The sequence below is a fragment of the Daktulosphaira vitifoliae genome, unplaced genomic scaffold, assembly GCF_025091365.1.
Source record: "Daktulosphaira vitifoliae isolate Bord-2020 unplaced genomic scaffold, ASM2509136v1 Scaffold_5, whole genome shotgun sequence".
Lineage (NCBI taxonomy): Eukaryota > Metazoa > Arthropoda > Insecta > Hemiptera > Phylloxeridae > Daktulosphaira > Daktulosphaira vitifoliae.
Genome location: NW_026099576.1, coordinates 4,123,810 through 4,151,092, shown reverse-complemented (window position 1 = coordinate 4,151,092; position 27,283 = coordinate 4,123,810). Strand labels below are relative to the sequence as shown.

Sequence of the window (27,283 nt, the reverse complement as noted above, 5' to 3'; positions counted from 1 at the left end):
TTTAAAATAAATGAAAACCGCGCGAGTGTTATTATGTCGACGAGAAATAATAGATTATTTTTTTTTAGTCTGATCGATAACAGCATAATAACGTCGGGTGACGATTGAAACCGTAAACTTTTCCGGCTCGTCGTTATTGCCATTGAAAATTTTATTTTTAATTAATTTATCTCGTCGGTAGTGCACAAAAATACGTACTAGAAATGTATCTCTGTACTATTTATAAACTTGTGTTTTCATTCCACGACGTATTAGTCACTTAATGCTTTACTTATCAAAACACTTTAGGCAACCGACGAATGAAAAACAAACACCGCTTTCCTTGCTGTTAAATGTTGGCGGTTAACAATGTCGTTGAAAACCCGAAAACAATGAAAGCCTGATGAACTTTAATTTAATTTTCAGTTGAATTTCATCATTTATAAGTTTATAATGGAGTTGTTGAGTCGATTAGAGAACCTTAATTGTAATAACCGAGTAATGGAATAAAAAAAACTATTCCAAGTGTCGTTAAAGTGCTCATTATAAAGTTTCGATTCGATTTAAAAGAACTGTATAATATTTATTGGAAAACTAGAAGGTATTAAGTATTTTTTTTTTTTTTCTGAAAACAACGACAACACTTTAACAAAACTACACAAAAACTATACGCACTAGTTTGGCATCACAAACTTTCAAATATTGTTAGCATTGAGTTGTAGACGTTTTTATGAGATAACAATTTACACATCAATATTGTATTTGGAAATTGTATTTGACACGTGCTGATCAATAACATTTTGGTAATGGTATCAATACGTTGGAAATATTATTTTCTTTTAGAAAATGAAAAAGAGGAAAGATTTAACAGCGTTAGCAGCTTAGTGGCAGAATCATTCGGTACGACGCACGTCCCCTCGCGTCTACACCCCCACCCCCACCCACCGGTCGTCGTGTGCCTCCCCTCTTCGGACCGGGGGATGATGCGCGTCGAGTTGCTTTGACATTGAACTTGGGAGCCGCACTCCCAAGTCATGCTTTGCCCAGTCGACACGCCTTGAGAGAAGATAATTTTGTTCCACTTGCACCCTCGCGGCAAGTGCTAAGACAATTGTTTTTCTTCTATTTATTACTGTTTTGTTTTTTCGTTAATTCTTTTTGTTTTCGGCGCTAGTTTATTTTTTATTACACTTTCGTGTTTTGTTACCGCAGTGGACCTTATAACGTCGTTACAGTCGCTTTTGCCGCCATCGTTTTCCTCTGTGCGCGACCGCAATCACAGCATTTCCAGGTTTTCACATTTATCTTTGATTAGGTAAGTGTTTGTTCATAAAAAGCGTTATAACAACGGCCTAGTCAATAATTACATTAACTTCGTTATTATCTGAGTTGCGCATACTGAGAACCGAACACGTATGTGTCCTGTGTGCGAGTGCACTTGCAGATAACGGTTATCAAGTGGATACCGTGGCGCGTTATAATGAAATATAATTAAAAAAAAATTCTAACAATTAAATTACATCATCGGTGTTGTTGGTATCATTACATTAATAGACTTTTAACTTGTGTGGTTTTTTACACCTTTATGCGCCGCAGAGAGAGTACTATACCGTTAAGTGGTTTGAATAACGTAAATAAACGTATAATGTTATGAGATGGTGCGAACGTGTCCCAAACAGTAACGTTTACCGAAATTTTCATTGTTTCTTAGCCGATTAGTATTGAGCCGATGTAAAAAATTTCACACCGCAACAACATTAATCGTCTGAATCCGTCGGTCGGTAATTGATATTAATGAATCGGCCAATTAACGCAAATTAATCCAAGATGGAATTCTCTAATTAAAGGCGTTTACTTACTGGCACGATGAATGACTACTTTTTCATCGAGTCGGTTCGGTCTGATCAAAAAGTTACACCCACAAAGTTACTACGTCGCATTGTTCGCTCAAAGAAAAATAATAAAGAGAAGCTTGTGAGCCTGCGGCTTCTTTATCGGAACTCTATAAAAATTATTCGTTTCCTCTCTTAATACTTTTTGCGCTTGCCAATTTGTTGCTGACAATGGAAGCCGTAAAAATAGAGTTAAAAACACAGAGAACATTTTGTTATTCTTCTCTTTTGTCAACAACATTGTAAGCAACTTGTAAGTCTTAGCAGTTTCAAATCAAAACTTGAGCAAAAATTAGTCGCGACAATAAATCCAGTTGCGTTTCTCATAATTCTGTACATTTGTCAGTTGTGCGTGTCTGGAAAGTTTAACTTTCCAAGAAAACTATCTTAGATGGTTTTAAATTAGCCAAAAACTTGAACTGAACATCGCCAACGTATCTTGTCTAGTTCACGACAATACCTATTTCAGTCAACAATTCAGTTTCTAGTGTTTTCTTTTTAAATGATGAAAAGTTTTATTATGAAATTGATAAGTTCCAATGAACTTCTTAAGCTTTGTTCGCATACTTCAAACGCAAAGCTATGAAAATATTTTATTACTGTCTTCATAATCTGTAAAGATATTAGATGTTGTATTTTTAAGGATTAAAGCTTGACTCTATAAAAAAAAAAAAACTTCAAGTAATTTACTATATCAAAAGATTAACGAGCAATTATTTTGGTGGTATGGGCGCAACGAGTAAACTCATCTGTAAGAGATAATTAAGACATTTTTTTTATACACGGCATTGACTGTTATTTAAATATTTTGATTACATTATAATCTCTGGAAAAAACAAGATATGAGTTTATTAACATAATTTTTTTAGTGTTTAGTAATAACACAATAACGACAATTACTGTTTGTGCAATGTTACAATTCGAATGAATTATTTTTTAATTATTCTACATAAAAATTGTCTCGGGGGTCAAAATATCAACGACTGTCTGCCGACGATCGCTCTAAGTGTGTTTTTTAAGTCGTTCTTTCGGATAAAATAGGTCATTAAATGCGTTCTTTTGAATGTGTTGTATAACCACGTTGCCGGCCGATGAACCGCGTTAATAATAAACACTGCGCGCATGTTCATAATGTGTATTTTCCATCTCCGACAACAGTGTTCATTAATATTTCACGTTCAGTGCCGGTTGGGTTGTGCTTTTTTTAAATAAAAACAAAAAACATTACAACAGGCTTGTAAAAAAAACTTGGTGAGCCGAGTACAGTAACGCACTTGAGCAAAGAACCCGTTTAATAACGAAATCGTATTGACTGATTTTACAAATGCAACTGCGCGTTTTAATCAGACGAAAGAATGTGTTGTGCGGGTGCTCAACAAAATTAGCACTTTGACGACCGGAAAATATGTGACTGTTCCTGAACGACAATAGCCAGTCGGTGTCGTAATTACTCTTGTCGACAATCAATCATTGTCACCGATATGACAATTTGGGCTCCACCGAATGATTGATATATTTTAATTGCTCGGTTTTCACGGCGTGAAAACTCGGCGAGCGACACGGCAACATCGAAGTTGACCCCGCGCGATGAGTAGTCAAATAAGGATCGACGACAACACGTGTTTATGCATGTCGTATCGGCTCATTAAGCTTTATTGTTGCGTTCCGAGAACACTGTGCAGTAGTCGCTCAACGGATGCACAACAACGTTGAACGGCAGAGTCTTTGTACAGCGTAATTATTCCGAAAGTGTTTCGGAATTTTTCACCGCACAATCGGCGAGCGGACACACGACAATGTCACAACGCGACTGACATTTGTTTTCGTCTGACGCGTCCACCTCGTGGCGGCCTTTGTCTATCGCTCGTCCGCCGGACGGCGGGGTGAACGACTTGCTGCTATCGCACCGGTACGGTTGACCTTGCCCGTAGGTGGTTATTGTTTTTCGCCGATGCGTTTTCAAAGTTCCGTCCGCCGATATCGCGTTACATTGGCGGAATGCGACGTCCCTTGTCGTGCGAACACTTGCGTCGGCGGGGTCAACTCTGCCGGAGAAGAAACGGTGATGACCGCGTCTTGTCGTGCACTAGCCCGAGGTGGGTGACCTTGTGGCCACCGGGCCGGCGCACATTATGCCGGTCCGTATATATAAACTGTACGATACACAAACGCATATTATACATGTACATAAGTAATAATTGGATTGGTACGCTCACGATAAATCAACCGCGGTGCGCTCGTGACGCGTTGAGATCTCATTATAATAACAGACAATGAGGTTGTTTTTTACCGGACAGCGGCACAGCGGGCTGAAAAAATTACCGCTCCTTCCGTTTTACTCGTGGTGCCCCAGAGGAACGCAACGATAATTGCTATTCCTCGAAACGAGGTATCCGACAAAATGTACACGGTCAACGTTGTGCTTCAACCTAATTCACGGCATTGGAGGTTTTATTTTAAAAAGTAATCGGTTCGTGTCCAGTGACGATTTATTATCAAAACGCAAACGACTCGCCATTATGCGCCAGACGACGATGCAATTAGTAACTACTTAACGTGAAGGTTAATGTCCCAGGCAGTTCCATAAGTCCCACGAAAACCTGATGACATATTTCCACGTCGAGTTTTAGTTTGTAATATTTTATATATTTATACTATTTTCGAACGTTAATATTTGCAAAGGTAGACTCAACAGATAACAGTGCAATCTAAATGCTTTTGAACTTGGCCTTTTGGACATAATTTTCGACAGTACTTAGGATTTATTCGATAAATTTAAGAGATTGTCCGGCAACGGCGTCGACCGAATTTGTATAAAAGCCTGTGCGTTTTCCGGGGTGGCGCTTTTCACAACAGATACACGTACGAGTTCACAGCTGCAGATTACTGGTGACGATCCTCTGCGTGTTGGTCTATACCAACGAACAATAAATAGGGAAGAAAACTTTAAAGTAACCCTCGGGCAACTACCGGCGGCTGCGTTGTCGTGGGAGGGCGTAGACGATGTCAGGTAAACGCAACGGGTTGGAAATCCCATGCGAATCGAATCCTCGGGAAACCAAAGGGGGAGACAAAGAATTAAATAAACTTTCGGATAATCTACACGGTGCGTGTGTGAGGTAAAACTTCCTCGGGCAACCTTTTATGAAATTACACAAATTATACAAAAACTATCCCGTCTGTAGAAAACAGATAACTAACTTGTTCATTTATACAAAGGCGTTTAAGATTTTTCGAAACTTCTCCCTCAATGGGTTGTAGTTTTCAAAGATCGAATTTACACCACCATAACTTGAATGCTCTTCGTCAACATTTGAAAATACTTCTAATGCACATTTTAACGACGTCATTATTGTTTTCTCTATTCTTCAATGTCATACGCTTCTTACGGTCCAAGGCAAGGCCACGTACCAGTTAATTTATTATCAAACATAAATTTGTCTGATCAGTGTAATGGCAAAATGAGTAATTTACATTTTACACGAATAAAATGTTTCGTTAAATCTATTACACATTGTGTACATTTTATTTTACTCTATAAAACTAATTCCTTCGTACATTGTGTTTAAGACTTACCCCAAGTAGCATCAAAGGGGACTCAATCAAGGTGCAAAAGATTTGAACAGCTGATTCTCTTTTACAATATGAAATTATATGTTTATTGCAGTCCCTTAGAGTATTTTAGCTGTCGGTCATAATTATTGAGGATTCACAAGCTACAATGTCGTTTGATAGGCATAACCGGACCGTCTAAAAGGGTTAGTTCACATTTCCCATGTCAGTTGGCGGTCTCGGTACGGTTTCTTTAAAATACCGCACTATTAGCATATATATTTCCTTATTAAAAATTTACAAACCACATGAATATATTTACATGAGAGCAAGCAAAGAATTTTTTTTTTATTGCAGCCCTAATAAAAAAAACTCATCCGCTCATACACCTGGGACGGCTCAATATATATTGAATTCCCAACATGTAAGTATTCATGACATAATGTACCCGAAATCGGTGGAAACAATAGGGTTGGCGTTTATGCGTCAGTAATTTGATAACACCAGTGCAGTGGTGGTTTTCGTACAAGTCGAATTGGTCTAAACGAACAAGGTACGGTAAAAATTTATTTGCCTTCATGCAAATTGATTTCGCCGTGTTATTCTTGATCTAGTACCAGGAGGGTCGGTCTTACTAATTAGATTAATTTCACCGAAATTACATAATGAATTTTTTGTCAAACCATTATTGACCTCAACAACAAAACACTATGTAATTATAATCGTTATAATCATTTTATATAAAATTACAGCGAGTATGTGATAGTTTTCATTGAAAAAAATTGTAGAGGAAATCCTTCACATAATTATATGTGTGTCTAATTCGAGTTGATAGGTAAATCGGGAAAACAAGGCCATCAGGAAAAATCTTACCAATTTTTTCGTACGATTTTCAATTAAATTATAATAGAGATGATGGTATTTTGTAAATAAATCGATTTGTTATTATGACGTTCAAGGTAAAATAGCTACACAAACAAACACACGATTGCCGAAATAAATTGTTGAAATTGATTTTTTTTTGAAATGTTAAAATCAATTTTGTTCACTCCAATAAACTTGAGTGCTGTTTATTAATAGTACAATTTTTTGAAAATGTCAATCTCTTAAATTCACTCGAGTATTTAACTTGTGCCAAATTCTTTATTGTGTTTATCCCATCTCGGAAGCCTGTCCGATGTTTACAAAGACTTAAGGTAGTGTACACATAAGCGTCCCAAAAGAGTAAAAAAAAAAAAAAAAACTTTCACCCGAGACTTCACGCATCTGTTCCTGCGACCTTGAATATGTTTTCACCAATCCGTTTGTACCTTGACTGTTTAAATTAATTATCTCTTGTCTGTGTCCAAAGGTAGTGATTAAATGGCATACAATAAACCGCCGTTTCAGTAAAGAAAGACGTATATGCCACTTTAAACAATTTGAGAGAAATTAATTTTTCTGAATTCGTTTGTATTTTTCACAAAATTGATCAAACCATTTAAAAGTCTGTATGACGTCTCCTTCTATCTAAAACCCATGTACGTCTTTTTTCCTTAGTGTTTTCACTAACATAAATCATTTATTACCTCAAAAGAACACAGTAAGTGCAGATACGTCAAAAAAGTTTAGTAGTTGACTATTTTAAGTAAAACATTGACACCATTACGCGGTTTGTTTTTAAATCTACCTAGAGGCCCATCAATATTTTTTTATCAAATAATTAAAAATGACAATTTTGCCATAATCGCTAAAACAACCCAACGTAACTAAACAAAAAACACATATATTGAGCTGTACTAAGCCAAACATGATCATATTTATGGGTAGTTACTACCATTTTTCTTAGTACAAATAAATTTTCCACGCTCTAAACATACACTCAAATGACACTCATTATTTTATTATTGCGATAAAATCATTTTTTAATTAATGAGTATATAAATCGTTCTTGACTACGACAGCAAAATACGTACAAACTTATTCTTGTTAGTTAATTTGGCTAACAAAATAACAGAATATATATGCCCTTGTCAAATATGAAATATCTGCTCTTTTACAACGTGTGAAACAGCCGCCTTATTATTGTTATTAATAATTAAAACATGCGATCGATCATATTTACAAGAATGTAGTGTATATTTTAATCGTAATGGAAATCCTAAATGAAAAAACATGTTAATACATTTTGTATAGCGTTTGCTAAAAAAAAAATAATTTTATCAATAAACTGCTTTATTTGCAGTGCGCACATTGTGTGAAAATATACACTCCGAGTATTATTTACAAAGATCTAAACGACCATTATGTTCAATAGAGTCCTAAAATTGTTTTCATAGAAATAATGTTTGTTTTTAATGGCGCGGATATTGTAACGAGGTTTCGGGTATTAATTGATTTCACATGAATTTTTAATGAAGTCGCCGATAAAAGGCGGCACGCAGGCCAACGGAAATCATGAAAATAGTTGAAGGGTTATGGACAAATAAATCGAAACAGTCGCAGACGACCTGTGTACCTTAAAAAACACCTTTTGAATGTTCGCAATCAATACTCGGCGTTATTTTCGAATAGAATGTATTTAGATGGGAGAGGGAGATACATCACTATTGTTCTTTTAGGCCATCTACACCCTGGCAGTGCGTACGGGTGGGCGGGCACAGATGAATATTTAATGCAACCTTGTGTTTTGCCGGCAACCACGAATTACGGGCAAACACAATGAAATTGTGAGTAAAACGCGAGAAATAATAACTCGTATGAAAAACGAGAGTCGCCGTACCGATCAAAAGGGTCCTTGTCCTCATTCAAGGTTCGCCTGGACATGTACACCACGTGTATATCTCAGCTATTCTCTTGACCCGACATTAATTGTGTTTGATGTTCAATGTCATAGTTGATTACACTGGCAACGTTTTCGCGATCCTACAAACCTGACAGTTGAATCGCAAAGCCCGGTGGATATTTTTTACGGGGAGTTTACGCGGATAATCCGATTGGCAGAAATCGTCCAAAATACGTGTTATGATATTTGAATCAGCTGCCCACCAGGTACTTGTCGGCAACTTGAATTCGTTGGCTCGGCTATCGAATTAGTTTAGTTTTGTTTTATAACGACTAATGCCACTGTAGAATCCAAGCAAACATCAAACGTGGCAAGGTCGACTGTTTATCATATGCCAGTGAAAACTGTACGCTTATGCCCCACGTGTGTTTATTTAATACAACGAGGAGCGTACTGATAAAGAGAAAATCTTTTGAACTTTTACTACTGTCAGTGTTTTTAAAATAGGCTCAGCACTTTTATCTATCCTTTAAAAACTTTATCGAATGAAGCATATAAAGTAATAAGTTTAGAAATCTATTAAGACTCACCCTCGCCGAGACAAATCCCGATTAAAGTTTGCAGTGACGGAAGAGTTGTAACGAAATCAAAGGTAGAATATAATTCAGTATTTTTTTCAGTCCGACAAAAAAAAAACTGTCTACGTGTGCGACTTACAGTCCATTTGTGATGCAGCCGAAGTGAATTTATTTTTCAGCTTTAAAAACATTCGTCGGTAGCGACGTGACAGTTTTTTTAAGGACTTTTTGATATCAATAGTTGCGATTGGATCGGCAGTAATATTAATGTATAATCAACAGAAATTTATTTTTTACGGCACTTTAAACGAAACAACATATCAAAAAGAAACAATTACCATAATTTTAAAGCTTTCATGTGATTTCTACATCTTTTAAACTAAAGTAAAATTTTTCAAACCATAATTTTTTAATAACGACTAGAAAATAGAGTGAGTATATTAATTAAGTGTTTACTGTTTGCAAAACAATTACAATTTGAAAAAGACGTTTTCGATCAATGCAAACTATGAATTTTACAATTAGAAATTTTTTTCTCTACACATATTCGAGTACGCTTAACTTAAGTACGTGAGTTTAATATTTGTAAATTACTAATATTTAATGTTAATTATTAGCTTTAACTTGAGCTTATCAGCATCGCATTATGTAGATTTCTGTGATTGCTATCGTTAATGGTACGGATATCAAGTATACAAACAAAATAAAACGTTGAGTTTCTCTGCTTACTTTACTAATTATTTCAGAGCAACTATAATTTTAAGTTATAAAATTACCATACTGTTATCAACTGGTGAAAAATGTCATAAACTCGAGTAAAAAGTAGTTAATTAAATTCTTTTGTTAAATACATTTTTAATTATCATTATTTTTTAAGTATTTTACATTAGTAAATTCTTTGCCGGGTTTGAACATTATGAAAATTAATAAAATACACGGAAATATTTTACGCAAAACACAGTTTATTTAACGAAAAATCGTCTCAATTTAAAAAGTTTTGTTCTTTGGTAAATTTTTTTCTTTTAACACGCAGTGGCGTACTTAATAAATGGCATACACGACGTTAACTAGTAATATGACGACACCACACTAATAACGTCATAATTATGTAGAACTTCTCGATGTTTCAGTGATCAGTTGAACACATTTGGCCGAGACGTCATTGAAGAACTCGCAAAAACTACGGTTGGGTTGAATTTAACTTGATCCCGTTAGGACTAGGCACCCTCAATGCTAACCGTTGTTAATTTACTAACCATTTCTATGAATATTTTACTGGGAATCATATGCTGTCGTCGCATTGATGCTTCGAAGCAATGACCCGTGACCTAGTTCTAAAAGCGTTTCCTGCAGACATAAATTATATAAGTACAGAATTTACTAGCTCGTGGAAGCCTGCGATTGTGGTAGAATCATATCACATGTATAAAACGCCCGCACGATCATATTAAATCTTTTTTATGTGTCGCAATTTGGCCTTATCATAATAGTAATAATAACCCACGCTAGACGATAATAATAAAGAGTCGAAAAAAATACAATAATAAAAAAATCAGTTGACACGTACGAAATGTAAGCCCGTTATAATTGTTGTACTACGGCCTATGACTTTGGTCGATTATAAACGTCGCAACTGTTTCTCATATAATAGAAACCATATGTACAAGTATCAGATTACCTTTCTGACGACACCGAGTCACTTTTTCACGGTATTTGGACACTGACCACTCGACTGACAATTTATTCCAAATGCTAATAGGATCAAATCAATTGCTGAGAAAAAAATACTTTTGAATATTCATGTGCTTACCGGTTTTCATTTAGTATTCAGGGTGGTTTCTAGCGCGAGCATCGTCGGTCTCCTCCTCGGAGGATCCGTTACGTTAAAGGGTCACTAAGCATGGCCATCTACGTACAAATAATTATCGTTGGTCTGGAAGCAACACACGGTTTCTTATCTGCGCAGGGATTTGCCTCATGAACAAATTCATTAATATAAAAAAAAAAAAAAGACCGTGGGAATGATTCCCGTCTTGCCCTAGGTCAACACGCTGAAAAATCATTACGATAGCAAAGTACTTGATTTACCTAAGGAAAAGATACACTTTGTCACCGTGGGACGTACTGCAGAGTTTTTTGTTTTTTCTGTGCATTTCATTTGTTATTTTTTCCCGGAAAAGCGCCTTCTTGTATGTCCGTTTTTGTGTTAACAACAAACAAATGTTTACATATTCTTTCCGCGCGTTTGACTTTTCGCGATGCCGTAGCGCAGTAATAATGAAGAACTCAAGTGGGTTCGCGAGAAAATGTATCTTCCATGTCCCGTATTCGAGTATTTGGTAAGCAATTATAGTAACATTACTCTGCTTTAGTGTGCACGAGTCTGTAAAAAGACAAGGACTGCGGTACGTTCTTGGAATCCATTGCCTCCGTTACAGGTGGTTCGGTACGACGACCCTGGGAAGGGCACCGTGTGTATTATTCACCGTACACGCCGAATAAATGAAGAATAAATGGAGCCGTTTCTCAATAACGTGTTTAACTGTCTTTTCCCGCGCGGGTAAATGGTTAAATAACAATTGTTAGCCAGAAGTTATTAACGACTCGAATATCGCAAAAAACACAACCGCTGCAGTGACTTCTGCGAAGACGCGTGTGTAACAACACGAGAGATAAACGATGGCCAATTCGGAAAGGCATCGTATAGGTATTGTGATAGACCATTAGTTTCCTATTCACGACTTCAACACATTTCAAAACGAGGCACCGAGGGATTAACGTGATTAATCGAACTTGGACTTCACGGAATATTGTTATTACTGTAAAAATATATAAACACCATTGTGGCTCTTCAGCTGTCACGACTCACCGTGCCAAACGATGCGGTTATTGATAACACCCGATACCATTACTGCGATCCTGAAACATAATACACAACGTAATAACGGCATTTAAGCGCAATAGTGAGTATTCAATATGACACGTTATCATACCGGTAGCCGGCGGTCGTTTCCATTAAATGGTACCCATAGGCCAAACACAGTTACGCGTGCTGGGCCGTCAATGCGAAACATTTAAATTAAAAAATCGAGTCTGAAGCGGTTACGATGATCTTCGGGCAAAAGGGGCATTGTCAGTGTCCGCAAACAACTGTTGGGACATAAGGCAGTGGTTGAAATGTAAAAACTTTCTTTGTTGCAACCAACTAATAAAAAAACATATTTTCAAATAGATACAAAGATGACGGTTAGTTAGCGGTCGGTCGATCGACTCGCAGAGCACCGTACCGATGACAACCGCACCGGAACGACCACTCGGAAATAAAGGCCTCTCGCCCTATCCCTTAAAAAAAACGCATATTATATTTTTATAGAACAACAATAATAATTGTAGTTCAACCGACGGCGGGTGTACTGATGTACGTTGCACAGTCCCGGTGTGCATATAAGGGTGGGAGGAGGACAAGGGATGCTTTAAGCGTATCGACCGCCGTCCCCTTGTCGCCCTACGTGTACCCGACCCTGTCAATCGCACGAGGCGGTGGCAGCGGGTTATATTATACAAAGTGTAGGGATTAGAGGGGGGATCCTAAATCGGGTGTATAATATTTTTCTGTATCCATACGACACACACACACGCCGGCGGTAATGCCGTGGTAGGGACAGTGACGCTGGACTGTTCCCCTCCTGATCGCCAAAAGGGGAGCGCTGAAGGGCGGCAGGGACCCCTCAGTACGCTGCCTAATAAAACAACAACGCCGACAACGCAGTTGTCGTGTGCGCTCACACCGATTTAGTCGTTTCCTATCGCATTCGTTCTAATCATATTGTGAACATTTGTTGATTATATTTCCGCCGTTGAGAAAAATATTTTAATAACAATTTTATTTTCCGACGTTAGCTTAGAAACATTTTCGTTGCATTAGTTGGCGAGGTCAATTTTTAACCTATTCTAGTCCTTTGTGATTCCGATACGAATTTAAATTATTGCCAAATTATACATATATATTTTATTGAAATATTTATTTTATTTAGAAAATTGTTTTGGTTATTCGCGACGATTTTAGTGAAAATATTTAATTGTTCCGACTAGTTCGTTTGGCAGCCGGTAGTCAATTAAACCGCTCAAGACTATAAGACTAGTTACAGCTGTTGAACTGTTGATAATTCAAGTTTTTCCTTTGATGAGTCAAGGTGAGTGCGCTCTGTAAAAACGCATTTTATAATAATAACACCTGTTCCACGCGCTATAAGTCGGTGGGGGTGGAGTTCGAAGATCGTAGTCGCGGTCTCCCTTTCTTTGCCATGCAACGCCCGCGCACCTCCCGGTACAACCGGAATAGTCGCTTTATGTAATGCATGTGTAGTTCTTCGAAAAATGTAGTCTTAGTACTCCTAGGCTCCGATCGAAACAAAAGAACGGATGTACCGAAGGATACCGCCGAGCGCACTTTTCAAGGATTTAATGTCAACGACCCTGCAGATCGGTATATCTCAATTTCGATTAAAGTTACTATTAATAAAAAAAATATTAATCAGTTTTCGCTTTCAATAAAATAATATCGCCGGAACTGTTATCGTCTATTTAAAAAATAATCGTATCTTCTAAAGCAAACGTACAATATGTTTAACGAATACAAAAGACATAAAAAAAAAAAAAACCATACCGATATACAGTGTCAACGAACTTGATAAAATCGACTTTGAAATCACGAGTATTTCAACTGAAAATTAAAAGCATTTTAGTATAGATGAGTTAATTTTAAGAATTGTTTTGAAACTCGAAAAACAATAGAATTCCCCTCGTTAGTGAAATTAAGTTTTTTCGCCAAGCTCTCGGAATTAAATTTTGCGTGGGTCGTTTACCATTCTTCCGGAAAAAACAGAAATAATATTTTTCATGTTTAACAAGTAAAAATTCATACAGGATATGATCGTATAGCGTTTTATACTGGTCGGGGCTACTAATGGATTGGCCGTTATACGTCACGGTTAGAACAAAAAAAACTGTTAGTGACTAATTCGAACGGTCTTGCTCATGATTCATTACATTGGAGTGGTTAAGCTCAAAGCTACCGCCGGCATATCGCGTGATTCGCACATAACACCGCGTGTTCGTGTCTCTCGAGTGCAACATTGCACATATATGAGTATAAATGGTCTCATTATAGTCTACACCAGTTTACTGAATAATTGAACGCAACAAATACTCGCACGAATGTCAACCTCAGTTTTCCCACACGTATAAATACACAGTATTATCGCCGAGCATCGGTCAGTCGTCCCGCGCTCCAATATTTCGGTGTTTTTACACCAACAAACAACGGTTGTATATATATATTTGTTTAAAAAAAACACACGAATGTCAGTTAGTTGACTTTATTTTTTGTGCGACGGACAGAGAGAAAAAATAGGCCGGCCGCAAATGACTTATGATCATGTCGACCTCGTTGATAGTCTCTTTCTCTATAGTACTTAATGCGCTTTCATAGGCGATGATCGATGGGAGCAATCCATAAGATACGGAAACATCGGGGAACGGAGGACTAGAGCGGACATTGTGACCGAAGAGGGTCTTGCGGTCGACCGAGTTATGAGTTTTCCTTTCTTCTGCGCCCGACGACTGTCAAATCACAAAACCCTACTAAAGTTTCCTAAATAATATTCTCTGTCGGACCCTTTGCCAAAGTTCAGCGCTTTAGTGACTCGCCGTGTACGGGAGATACACGAGTAAACGCGGCAGATTTGCGCGATATTATTAACAAATGGTAATCTTTTGGCCCGTACCTTACCTGTGCGTATCCCAGTCGTTAACGTGCGCCTTATTTTACTAACCGCACCTACGGCCTATGGATTTACGAGGACATCCGGAGTGACAAGATAACCGCTGTGGACGTGTAATAACGTCGAAATGTAAACGCGCGTATGGCCCAGCGATTGTGGTGGTGCGTGCTAATGACACGTTACAGTAGGAAACCTCTCCCAAAACGTTGTCATTAAGCTAAGTTCGTGGCGAAAACCATTTTAAACTTTTGGCATTTTCGGTCTCATAACTCGTTCAGCTGTTGTGGTGCCGCCGTCTAGGCTCATTAAGTATACAATAATTAACATTAAATTATGCATCGGTCGGTGCGAAGTGGTCCCCAGAATTCAATGTGTAATTATTGTATAAATCATCAAAACCTTACTGATACGCCCTGCAACAGTAATCGAATTTGACATTTCATTTGCTTCCATGTCACTGGCGACTAGGATTTTTCGCCTATAACATTTTCATTATGACGGCTGAGATATGTCGGTCGAATTCATTAACAATTGCTATTCACACTGATGCAATACATTTTTTAGCAGCAAGCGGTCGCGCTGCTGTCCGACTATTGTGTGTTACATTTTAAAAACGAGTAAAATACACATATATTATTGCCTTGGTGCAGTCTCCGCACGTTATTAAGGTTAAATGTTATGTATGTGTATCGGACGTATTATTATTGTATTATTTTCAATTAAACCGCAGCCGCCGTCGCGACCTTCTGAAAAATATAATATTGCCCGTATGTATTATACAAAGCGGCTGTGGAATTTTTCATTGCCTTTCCTTCTGTTCAATTATTATTATTACATTTTTATCGAACGGGTTGCGCGGAGTACATGCCGCGGCATACAGAAAACGACCATCATTTATTTTTGTTTGATTTTCTTTCATACCTCCATCTCATTATTACCCACTCAAAAAATACGAACAATTAACGTGTTTGGGGCGAAGACGCGCGGCGGACACTTAAATGGGGTTGATGACACAAAGGCCATCAGAAAATAAATGTTAGTCCACGTGAGATTTGTACGCAAACATTAAATAATATTTGTATTATGCTCGACCGTCTGTATGAAATAAAAAAAAAACAAGACAAACCACCAACCAACCAACCCCAACCGATGCTCGTTTAAAAATAAAATTTAATTTAAAGGGTTATACGAAATTGTCACGATGCGAAAGTCGCATTCCACTTTGCGGTACTGACTTCTGTTTGACGTTTTATCATTTTTTTTTTTTTTTATAATAAAACCACGTCATTTCATTGAAATTTGACTTGGCCGTCAGCCCGAGGAGTCTTTTCACCGCTAACCAGACGTTTAAAAATGTATTCTCCAATCGTCAACGTTCGTATAATTAATTGTATACTTATTTTACTTATTTCCCCGTTAAAGCGTTTTTAATATAACGTTAAAGAGAAATGCACGTTATCCGTAGACTTTTTGGCACGAGATCCATTCGTTCTTCATGCACAGACTACCCACTTGCCAGTGTATCAGCATTAGAGATCAACAAATTATTATTTAGTTATAATCCATCCGAAAGCCTATCGCAGTGCCATGTGTCCATCCGGCGCACTAGGGCCACATACAAAGACTACAGATGGAGTATTTTTGGACCAACACTTAAAAATAAACACCAATAAATTCACCTTTGACATGACGGCAACCGTATCGTTGGTAGCTCATCGACATCGTCATAAAACAGTGTCAACATGTACGAGGAATGAGCGACCGTATAACAAGTCCGTCCTCTAAGTAAGATAGTTATTAGCTCTATTCGAAAATCTATAACATCTGCTAAGCCATAAAATGAACTTGGCGTTAGGTGAAATGTCGAAAATATGAGAAGTTGTCGCAGCGTTAGGACAAGAGATAAAAAAAATATTCTTTGTATTAAACAAGATCAATTTAGCGTCTATAGAAGTATAAAACCACGAGTTTATTAAAAAATATAACAACATACGTAGATTATCGTACCGATTCCATAGTAAACGCCGTCATGGACAACACTGATTATACTTTACATAAAAATTTATGTACTCGACTTTATGTTTGGAAAAAAATACCAACAGTGCCGTAGGCTTGAGAAAATCGCGATAAAAATACCATCTGGGGAACGCTTCCTATGTGTTATACGCTAAAATGTGTCGCCTTCCCCATGTTCATGACGCGGACGTCCGGCTGTTCGTCGTCTCCTGTGTCGGTCTCATATGCGCAAACACGATAAGCCAAGCGCCTTGTGCATAGGAACCTATCGAGATCGTCGAGGGTAGGTTTTTTTTATTTATTGGAGAGTTAATGATGCGTTCCATATCGAATGATTGGAATATATTGGAAATCCACTAGTCCCCCCTGCAAAGAGCATGTATTATTTTAACGAACAGCTGACTAACAACTGGTTTGGAATAATAAGAGAACGAAAATTGCTAAGGTATTTCGTTCGAATTCAATAATTATCATTCTGCCGAGTAGAACAAGAACGTTGATCGATTGCGGACGGGGAGGGGGTTGCGTTTTCTCGCATTGTACTACAGTTGGCGGTATAGTATTTCGGTTTTTCGACGACATTAGTCACGGGCGACACAATACTCCCCTGAACAGTTTTTTTGTCGCCGGTTTAACTGGTTTGCCCCCACACGACAACAACAATAACACATAGGTACGTCTTCGTCCACAATGTTTTTTTACCCCACCGCTGCCGTTGTCATTTCCGAATAATGACATTTTCGATTCAACAAGCTAAACGTTTCTATTATCGACCGAGAGCGTCCCGCTGCGCCCCGCAAAGGCCTCTGCCTCTGCGGAGCAATGCTAATGTCGGAATTATTAATGACAGCGGTGGTGGCGATGGTGCTGGTGGATATATGTTTGCCAACTTCACCTGGCTCCTCCGTATTTATAATATTATACCGGGTGCTACAATAACAGACAAAGCCACGTTATTAATAATCGTCGTGAGTATCCGTTGTTGCAGCACCGGGTCCCTTGACGCTGTAGGCCACGATGGTTCCGCTATTCTGGTTTTGCTACGAGAATGAACATTGATAAAAAATACATATTGAAAACAATGAGATACTTCTACACCCGATAAAATCCCTTAAGACAATTTGTATCCTACACGTTGTAAACACATAAAGGCGGCCTTTGTCTCACAACCCGTGAAATTTTCCGGCTGAGCTGTGCTTTTTAACCTTCTGAAATAATAATAACGTGTAGACAATAGGACTTAACCGCATTTTCAAATGTCGCGAATTGACAAATGCCCGCCGATGCCGAGTTAGTGGGATTCAGGTCACAAAAAATAGAATACAGTTCGCGCACAACAGAGTTGATATCTCCGCAATAAATACCAATAATGTTAAGCTCGTATATAAATTGCTCTAGACTAATGTCAGCGACAAATCCACATTTCGTTGGTTTTTCGTAGGTTATGGATTTTTCGTCATCAAAAAAGTTTTTTATTCGTTGCTTGTCCTCGCATTAATATTTGTATAAATTTACGTTTGTGGACTGTGTAAGACGTCAAAGCCGAGAAGTGTCATAATCATAGCCGGCGGTTAAGGTAGAGAGACGCGTGTTAAATAGTCAGTTTGGGAGGAGAAAAATAAACGTTTGTATAGAGAACTATGCACAATGATGACTAGTGACTTCTTAGTAGAGGCCTCGTGCCCGCCATAGAAACAAGTTTGTTTGGCCGATGTAAAATGATCCGCTGATAAATATATGATCATATTATTTGTATAGTGCATGCTATCAAAACAGTTTTTGTTTTTTTTTTTTTTATATATATCTCAGAAACTTGGCATTAAAGTGTTTGGGGCATAAAAACATTTAATATCATTACGTTTTCAATATACAACGAAAATGTCTGCCAACCGTGTGAGTGACAATTGTGTTGGAAACTTCATTCGTTTGCAAAATTATCATGTTAAAAAGTTAATTGTCGATGGTAAGCTATTTATTCGTTACTCTTAATTATTTATTTCATAAAGTTTTATCGTATTTTCTATGCATAAAATCTATCAACTCTATTCCTGAATTAATCCACAAAGTATGGTTTTCAAAAAAATTGATTTATTTAACACTCTTCCGTTCAATAATAACTGTCCATTTCCCCCGTGAAATTGAGGCTTATTGTCAAATAAAGGAAAAAGCTGCAACAATGGGAATTCGTTAGGTTTTTGTAAAAATTAAAAACTCAAATATATTTTTCTTTCTACTCTTATACGTGACTTATTTTAAACAATTTCAACCGAATCGCCTCATTCCGCCTCCCGCAATACCTTTATTTTTTAGTGTAATACATTAATACAATTATTTACATACGAGTACGTTAAAAAACCCCATGCGCGTTAGAAAATCGCCTGCGGGCTTTGGACCTAACGTGTAAATATCTATATGCATACGCATGACTTTGTCTTTGTGTATGTAAACCATATATCCTTTGTTCCACGCACACACCATTGCCCATATTACCATTTTGAGTTTTGACGTGCGCCGGTGGGAGGACATTGCGGCGCAGGAAAAACTGGTTCTCAGACTTCTTATACTTGAAGGGTATTGTAGAAGAGGGTCAAGTGGTCTATCCTGCTACAACGGGGTAACCGGCAAGGCACAGCGTCGTCCCTATGACCGTTTTTCTCCTCGGTCTTCAGTCTTTACTATGTTAGAAATATTTGCACAATAGTAATCCGATATATTATAATCGTCATCATGTGATTTTGTATGCAACGCGTTAAGGTCAAAGGGACGTGAGAAATAATATTTTGTATTCTTGTTTGTTCTGTGCAACAGTGTTGTGTGGGGATAATGTGTGTAAATGACAGTAACCGTCTTGCATCATTGTGCAATAATAACAATTACATTGGGTAATGCTCTCATCAAAATCGCGCGTGACAACTGTAAGACAAGCGGGGGCGAAGAAGTGTAAGAATTCATTACAAAAAAAAAAATTATAAAAAATTGAAGAATTTGTTTTTGTGAGCGCGCGTTTATTGCGTTGCTGTTGCCGCCGTCGAGAGAATCGTGCAATGACCTTGCGGCGGCCACGTTTTTTTCTCCACTTGATAAATTTATTGTTCTTTTTTCTATTCTCGATGACTCGTTTATTATTGAGGAAATTTTTTTCATTTTAATACAGACAAAATGATACTAATGTGTTTTTCTTTTTTATATTTTCATGACCGAGACATTATTAGTAATTATTCAAATTAACAATAATAATCGAACGCAACAAATGCTATTATCTCGTCATATTCGACTAACACGGCAACTCGATAAATATTTGTACTATATAAAGAAATTATTTTTTTCCTTCAGGCTTTTGAACTTAAACGCAGGCTTTTTCCAATTAAACGCTTATCTGTTTTTAGTAGTAATTATCATTATCTCCTTTATAACGTTTTTTTATTGATTTTATTACGAATTCATATGCACTCGATTATAACACAAAACATGAATATTATTCAAATTACAATTGCCATTTTACTATTGTGTTACAATAACACCTCGACCTCGCCTGTCTGCAGATTTTAAGAGATTTCATGAGTTTCCATTGAACTTGAGCTACATCGATATTGTTTTATTGTTATTACAACAGAAAAACTTGACAGAGGTTGTCGAGGTTTCATCCATTCAATTACAATGATTTATCTCTGCAATATTGTAATGCAAAATGGTATTTTACGTTTATAATTCGTTAATGTAGTCTGTTTCGACGATGCAAACAATTGCAAACATTATGTCGTCTACCAAAATAAATGTTGCCCTCATCGTCTTGCAAGGGCGGGAAAAATTTCTCGTCAAATAGTCAGCACTATTTTAATTTGGATGTATGACAAAATTAATAATATCAACCGACCGACCTTGAGTTATTTACAAATTTCTGTCTATTATCACATTGTGTTAATTTTAAATCGATTTTTTTTCTTAAAACATAGCGTGGACTTCATTTTATTTATTTTAAAACATCTAGCCACACACGTTTATTAGATTTCTCGCATTAAAACGAAAGATTTCCGGAATAATAGCGAAATTATGTACTAATTTAAGTATCTCGTAATACGTATGCATGCCAATGCGAATAACAACTGACCATATTTAGAATATTATGTTTTCATTGAACTTGATTGTGTAATAACCCGTTATTAGCAATAAGTGATTATAGAGTCGGTTGTTGTTGTTATCTGTTGCGGCCTAAAATTTATTCAACGAAATTATATGATTTAACATTTTACAAGTGCACAAAAATTCGATTTACTAGCCTACGACAAATATTTGGTACTACTGACGATGATAAGGATGTTGTTTTACCGACCAGGCGCAAACGTACGTGATCGAAACGTACATTTTTTTTTATTTCCGGTTGATAGCAGTTCAGTATAACGTAGCTAATATTTCTAGTTTCATATTGATATCAGTAGACTACCATGAATTTAAGATGATATTTTTCTCTAATATTCAATTTATTAAAAATAAATATAAATCTGGTAGTCTTCAAAAATTATTTGCTCGAAAACCACTGCACATGAATAGAAAAGCTAAATACTCTTTTTAAATGAACACCATTATATTCATTCGAATACATATTGCCTATTAAGATTATACCTGTCAACTGTGGACGTGACGTACTTGGACTACATTTTTCTAATACACACTGACCCGTACTCTTTACCTTCACACATAAGAGTAATAGGATCCCATCCTGCGGGTGAGTATTCACGACGCACGTGTTTTTGCCTCCCATATTTTCCCTTGTCGCCTAGAAATGCGATACTATTTTTCTACTATGTCCTGAAGTGCACGTGGTAAAATCCAAAAGACCCTTTTATTAAACCACCATGTATCTACTTAAGATACAGGATACTCAACATTTGTATCCGTTTTTTTGTTTCTTACAATTTTAGGCCCATTATTATTACTATAGGACACAATACTGACTATATATTAATAAATGTTGATTTTAAAATTTTAAGAGTAAACTTCACATTTTCAAATTATTTCACGTTTCTTATTTCACGTGAAAGTGTATTATTTATAGAGTTATTTAAAATCTAATTACATATGCTATTATGAAACATGTTATGTGAATACATTTATTTGTCAAGACGAATACAAATTCATAAATTTTTGTATATTTTTATAAATGTATATTTTTGGCTGGTTAAAAGAGCACATTACTCATTGTATGTAAACCGAGATATTAATTTAAAAATAAAAAAATAGGCTAATGGTGTCACAAGCTTTAAGTGTAATCGTTTATTAGAAGCGATAAGTGTAGTATGAACACACGGTATTTATCATTTTTATAATTAATTAAATTTAAATCACATTATTTATAATAAATACTGTAAAATATAACAATAATTTTAAGTATAGAAATTTTCTATTAAAAATAAAATTAGAATAGTCGTTCTATTGCCAAATTAAATTTAATAAAAAGTGATTTTATTTTAATTACACTATAGTTAAATTGTGGAGAGTAGTGGAATTTTTGATCTCACTATCTTTTTTTATCAACACACTCGTATGTGTATTTTACATCGCCATTGTGGTATTTTTACCATGTTTGTAGTTGTGAAACGACGAAACACCTCATATTATGTAATAAAACAAAAATTAATTCAAATTTCATTTATTATTCTTTGAAATAAAATTGTTTTCCAAGGTTATTGTCTTACTTACGGTTCTTGAACGTTAACCACGGTTCAAAATGAGAATATCTTGGATACAGCAAATACATGTACATTTGTAGAAAACAACTTTAAACATACAGAAAATAAATTGTCTAGCTAGAGTGATCAATAAGGTTGTATGTGGCAGTAAACACTTTTTATTATTGCAGTTGCTTATTTTGTTCACACAATTCATATATACAACTAAAAACCTAATAACAGAATGACCTTAAAGAAGACATGGCTCATTTTATGAGAAACGAATGAGCAAAATCTAACATATCCAATACAATTAGCAATATGGCTACTGTGTGCTGTATATTTGTAACAACGTGTAGTTGATTTCATAATAATTAATGTAATTAATACTGTACTGCGATTGCGAGCACTCGTTTTACGTTACTGCCGATCGTGCAAAGCATTGCTCTGTTGAAAAACGTTTTTATATATATCACGTAACATTTGAACAAAACGATAGATTCCAGGAAACCAAACATTCACATATCATTAAAATACCAGACAAATATTTACAGAGCGATTATTTTGTGCGTCGCGACTTGTCGTTGACAAAATATTGGACTTTTTATTTTCCTTTTGATAATAAAGTTAGCACAAGTTGTTACTTGCCATAATAAAAATGTGTACTTTTCGGCAAACCATTCTAAACAATTTAAATAATATTTTTCATTTTTTGATTGTTCAAATAACAGTTATTCCTAACCGTTTTCTACTTGTTGACATTGTGCACAATAATATTAAAAATAGTATTCATTGAAATTCAAATTAGTTCCTTATGAACTCCTCTCCCACGCAGTCTTCTAGTCGCTATGTCAAGCTCGACGGTTGGCTTTCAAAGCATGTAGGGCTCGTGAGCCAATAAACCCGTCCCTGTAATTATATAAAATATTTTTTAGGGTCGATCATATCTACCGCCAGCACACAGTCACTGACAATAATAATCCAGTTACCTCGTGTGTAGATTTTATAATAGAGGTTTGAAATCAATGTATTAGTTCCGAGGGGGCGGCGGCGGCGGTTGATTGAGCGGGGAACCACGGAGAATGAAAAAACAAAATAATAGTCTGTCTGAGTCATGGGCCGGTAGGTGGCGCTGTTGTCTGGCGCACGGTCGGTCCCATCACCTGGGCTACCGGGTCGCCACCGCCGGCACACGATCACGCAGTTCAGTAGATCGGCCGGTTCCCACCGTCACGTATATTCATGCAGACGTTCTCCTATTTAAACGTGAGCCGGTTAAAAAAAAAAAATTTAATACCGAAAAAAATATTTATAAATTAATTTTTTTTTTTTTATATAAACGTGTTGTCCGCTCTGTTAAGTTTTTCATTTTATTTTTATATAAATAACCGTTTGTGAGGAAAAAGTAGTCGTACTACTCGCATACTTACATCGAGCGCACGCGTGTGCAAAAGTCTTTGTTAAAAAATTTTCCTCGCTCGTTTGTTTGTTTGTTTTATTTTATTTTATAAGTGTTGTTATTATTTTATTTAATTACATTTACTTTACGCGTATCGCCCGACAAACGGCGGGATTTCAACTATATTATTATAGTGTGTTGTTTTTGTTTTTGTTAACACAGCAAACACTCTGTACGAGAGAGTACAGGACTATAGTGGTAAGTCCCTAGAAATATGCCTTTGTGTTTATTTAATGAGTGATTATCGTTTGACGGAAACATTAAAATCGTTCATTTCGCGTCGTTACTGAAACGACAGTGATGTAATCTGTACGTTACAAAAGCGGAATTTCCTCGTGTCTTTTTACCCGCGCTCGGTAGGCCCGTACTGCGTTTTATATTGTTATTATCATAGGGCATCGCATCCGTCGCAATAAAATGTGTAAATATAGCATCAACTAATGTGGAAAAATTTGTTTTTTGTGTTACAGAATGGAATTGAGAAGACCGAGTTGTTATAATTTGTTGAACAGTGTCAAAGGTAAGCTAATCATTTTATTGCCTATCATATTTTTAGTTGAATGTTATCGCTTCGATTAGAGTTGGATTACCATGTGAACACGTCTCTTTAAGTACACAACCCTTTAACGCTGTTGGTTATGTATTTTTTTCGAAACGGAATTTTTACATCGTGTGTTGTTGACCGGTCTGCTGCTGCAGCTTCGTGTTTGCATTCCTTACCCGGATTGTGCATTGTGTCCGTGTGTTTCCTTCAAAGGGATGTTTAATGTGGGACCCGTCTGTAGGTAAAACGACAACGGGATCAGCTGGTTCTTTGTACTCGGTTTACCTGCTCCCATGTCTTTAGCAAGACCACTATCGGGACCCTAGACGACGCTGTATTTCGCACAGTCGGTTCCTTCTGCGACTGTTTTATTCTCGTCATTATAGTAATTTATGTTGTATTTTTTTTGTTTTATGCTTACTGACCAATGCACACGTATGTAATCATTAGCTATTATCATTATCAGCGACACAATGAATTCATGTTGAGCCGATAACCGGCCGTTTGTCGTGTAATCATAATTTTTATAGTCGACTGTGTCGTCGATGTGAATAAAAAAATGTAAAACTACCGTGAATCTGCTGAATTTTTATAAAAGCGTTTCCACAAATTTACATGTTGTTTTTTTTTTTACAACGATCTAATCGTTTCTGTTGAACCGGTCATATATATTAAGTCATTTTGCGAATTGCTTTTATTATTTTTTCTGATATTCGCAAATCGATGATGCAACACTTGGATATTACGCCGAGTTTGGATTTCTAGAAATCGCAATAAGCAATATAAATCTGTGTCAACCTCGGAAGACAATCACGACGTGGCGTGGGGTTATCGTTCTCGTGTAGAGTACTCTGGAGTAACAATTTTTACTAATTATTACTGTAATAACGGGTAAGCACTATTTTTCAACATTTTCCAAAAATAAACAACGAACTTTCATCTCGTTGTCTAAGAGACTCGCAACGATTTGAAAAAAAAAGTATAGGCGCACTGTGTTACCACGTGATCGACTGTTTCGTTTCAATTGTGCGGGTCGTATGCGATTTGTCTTAAGACGGCCGCGTTCGACTCGTCTAGACCTGACTGTTAGGTACTTGCCTGCTAGGACCAGTCACATTTTATTTCCACTGCCCGTCGTCGTTGTCTTTGTCTGCCACCGTCCGGGTAGAGGGGCAAGTCTTTGTTTCGAACGGATGCCCCGTCGTCCCCTTCGCCCGTCCACTCGTTCTTCGTCCTACACCAATTATTGTTGTTGTTACGGTCGACCGGAGAGGCTCCGCCGTCGACGTCACGGTCCATCTCTGCCGAAGATATTACCTTTTGTCCTTCCAACAGGTCGACCACCCCATTTATTATATTACATATTATTGTATCCAATGCTTCGTCGTAATCGTTTAGTTACCGACTCCCACACACACGCGCGCATACGCACACAAGAACAAGTATTAGTAGTCGTGAGAAACTACCATTAATCTGCGTTATTTTTCGAAATGAATAAAAAAATGTCAAAATTAGTAGAAAAAAAATAGTGGGGGCGTACTCTTAATGAGCCTCCGTCGTCTGTGTTGCCTGCTAGAGGTTAGGGTCATAAGCAGCGTTTTTTTTTTCAAGGACGACTAGACTTTCTCTAGTTTTACATCCAAGTATTGAGTAATACGGCTGGGTGTTTTTTTTTTTTATGTAATCTTTTGATATTCTTTCAATCTTAACAATTGTAATTATTGTTCAAAAGCTTACACGTCTCACAGAGTATTTTTATTTTGTGATTTTTTCTATTACTTTGACGGGATAATGGCAATAAAACGAGTTTTGGTGCAAAATAACAGTTGAGTGTACTCGTACGTTTATTACCACGGTTCAAGGTGTCTCTGGTTTTATGCCTCTATGGTGTATGCATTTATATGATACGTATATAGAGCGACAATTACGAGCCGGGGCCACATGTGCGTGTGTCCGTTTCGTCGTGCTCTCGTGTGTGTATGTTTAAGAGTATTTTAAAAAGAACATTGATGGTTGGGGGGACTCATTGCCACGATTATAACATACAGAAGCGAGTTAATCCAAACACTACTGGTGTTCTCTTCGACTAAAAAACCAGCTGGTGCCAAACGTCGACAGTTACCGGGTGGGCATGGTAGTTCAAATATTTTTTTTTATTTTCCTCGTAGACTTATTTATAGATATGAACACTCTCGCTGGAGCACACGTAATGTCGTCGATCCCGATTCTCGAAAATTAGTTTAAAACGATAAAGGTGTCCTGTCTTAGATTAGGACGACTTAATTTTAACACAACCAATTCGAATGTTACCATACTGCGTGATTGATACGTATAAATAAGAACGGTTACGTCCGCGTGACATGTATATCGCCCAGTGGGCTAAAAACAAAAAAAAAAAGGATCATTTAAAACGAATGTTTTAATATTAAATAGTATTAATAATTTTTTATATCGCCAAGTGCGCGCGTCATCGCCGAGCACATGTTTTCAACGTTGTCGTTTTTGTTCGTCTCGTCTCGGTTTTATTGATCCCCCGGTGTATTATAATGCGATGCCGTGTGCGTGCATGTTGTGGTGTATTTTATATTATGATAATTCAACTTAAATGTATATTTATATAGGTATTTACTTCTAATTTAATTTACGCAGCGGTTTGTCTGCAACGGACCAAGCGGTTCCTAAAACTGTCGTCCTCGATCAGGGGTCCCCAAAAATATTTGTGTTCAGTACGCGCGAAAGGATTCTGTCTTAGCGTTTGGCCAATGACATATTTCAATATGGTAATTAACTACTGGTTAACAGTATACAATAGTTTGCCAATAATGACATCACCGCGCATTTAACATTATATGTTTTCGTGCTCGTGAAAAGATCCATTTTCGCGTATGACTCACCGTCTTAATTTTAATTTATACATTTATTGTTTTACTTGATACTTTCGTCAACTATTATACAAACAATACATGTTCACCTCATACGGTATAGTTGTTTTAAATCCCAGAGAACGGTAGCTGGGAGAACAGTTGTGAATAATAGAACGGTTGATTACG

The 27,283-nt window shown here is 36.8% G+C and overlaps 1 protein-coding gene across 4 annotated transcripts in view; it reads left to right on the top strand.

The window, feature by feature from the left end:
- The first annotated feature begins 1,009 nt into the window (after nt 1-1,009).
- LOC126906867 (brain tumor protein) overlaps nt 1,010-27,283 on the top strand; it is a 40,870-nt gene continuing 14,596 nt past the window's right edge. Inside the window, exons 1-2 of one of the 4 annotated variants that reach the window (XM_050687773.1) lie at nt 1,010-1,294; nt 24,160-24,209. The gene's annotated coding sequence lies outside the window, so the exon portion shown is untranslated. Of the gene's footprint in view, nt 1,295-12,543; nt 12,959-18,247; nt 18,528-23,486; nt 23,888-24,159; nt 24,210-27,283 lie in introns of those variants that run through there. The other 3 variants (XM_050687774.1, XM_050687775.1, XM_050687772.1) reach the window with 3 other exon arrangements.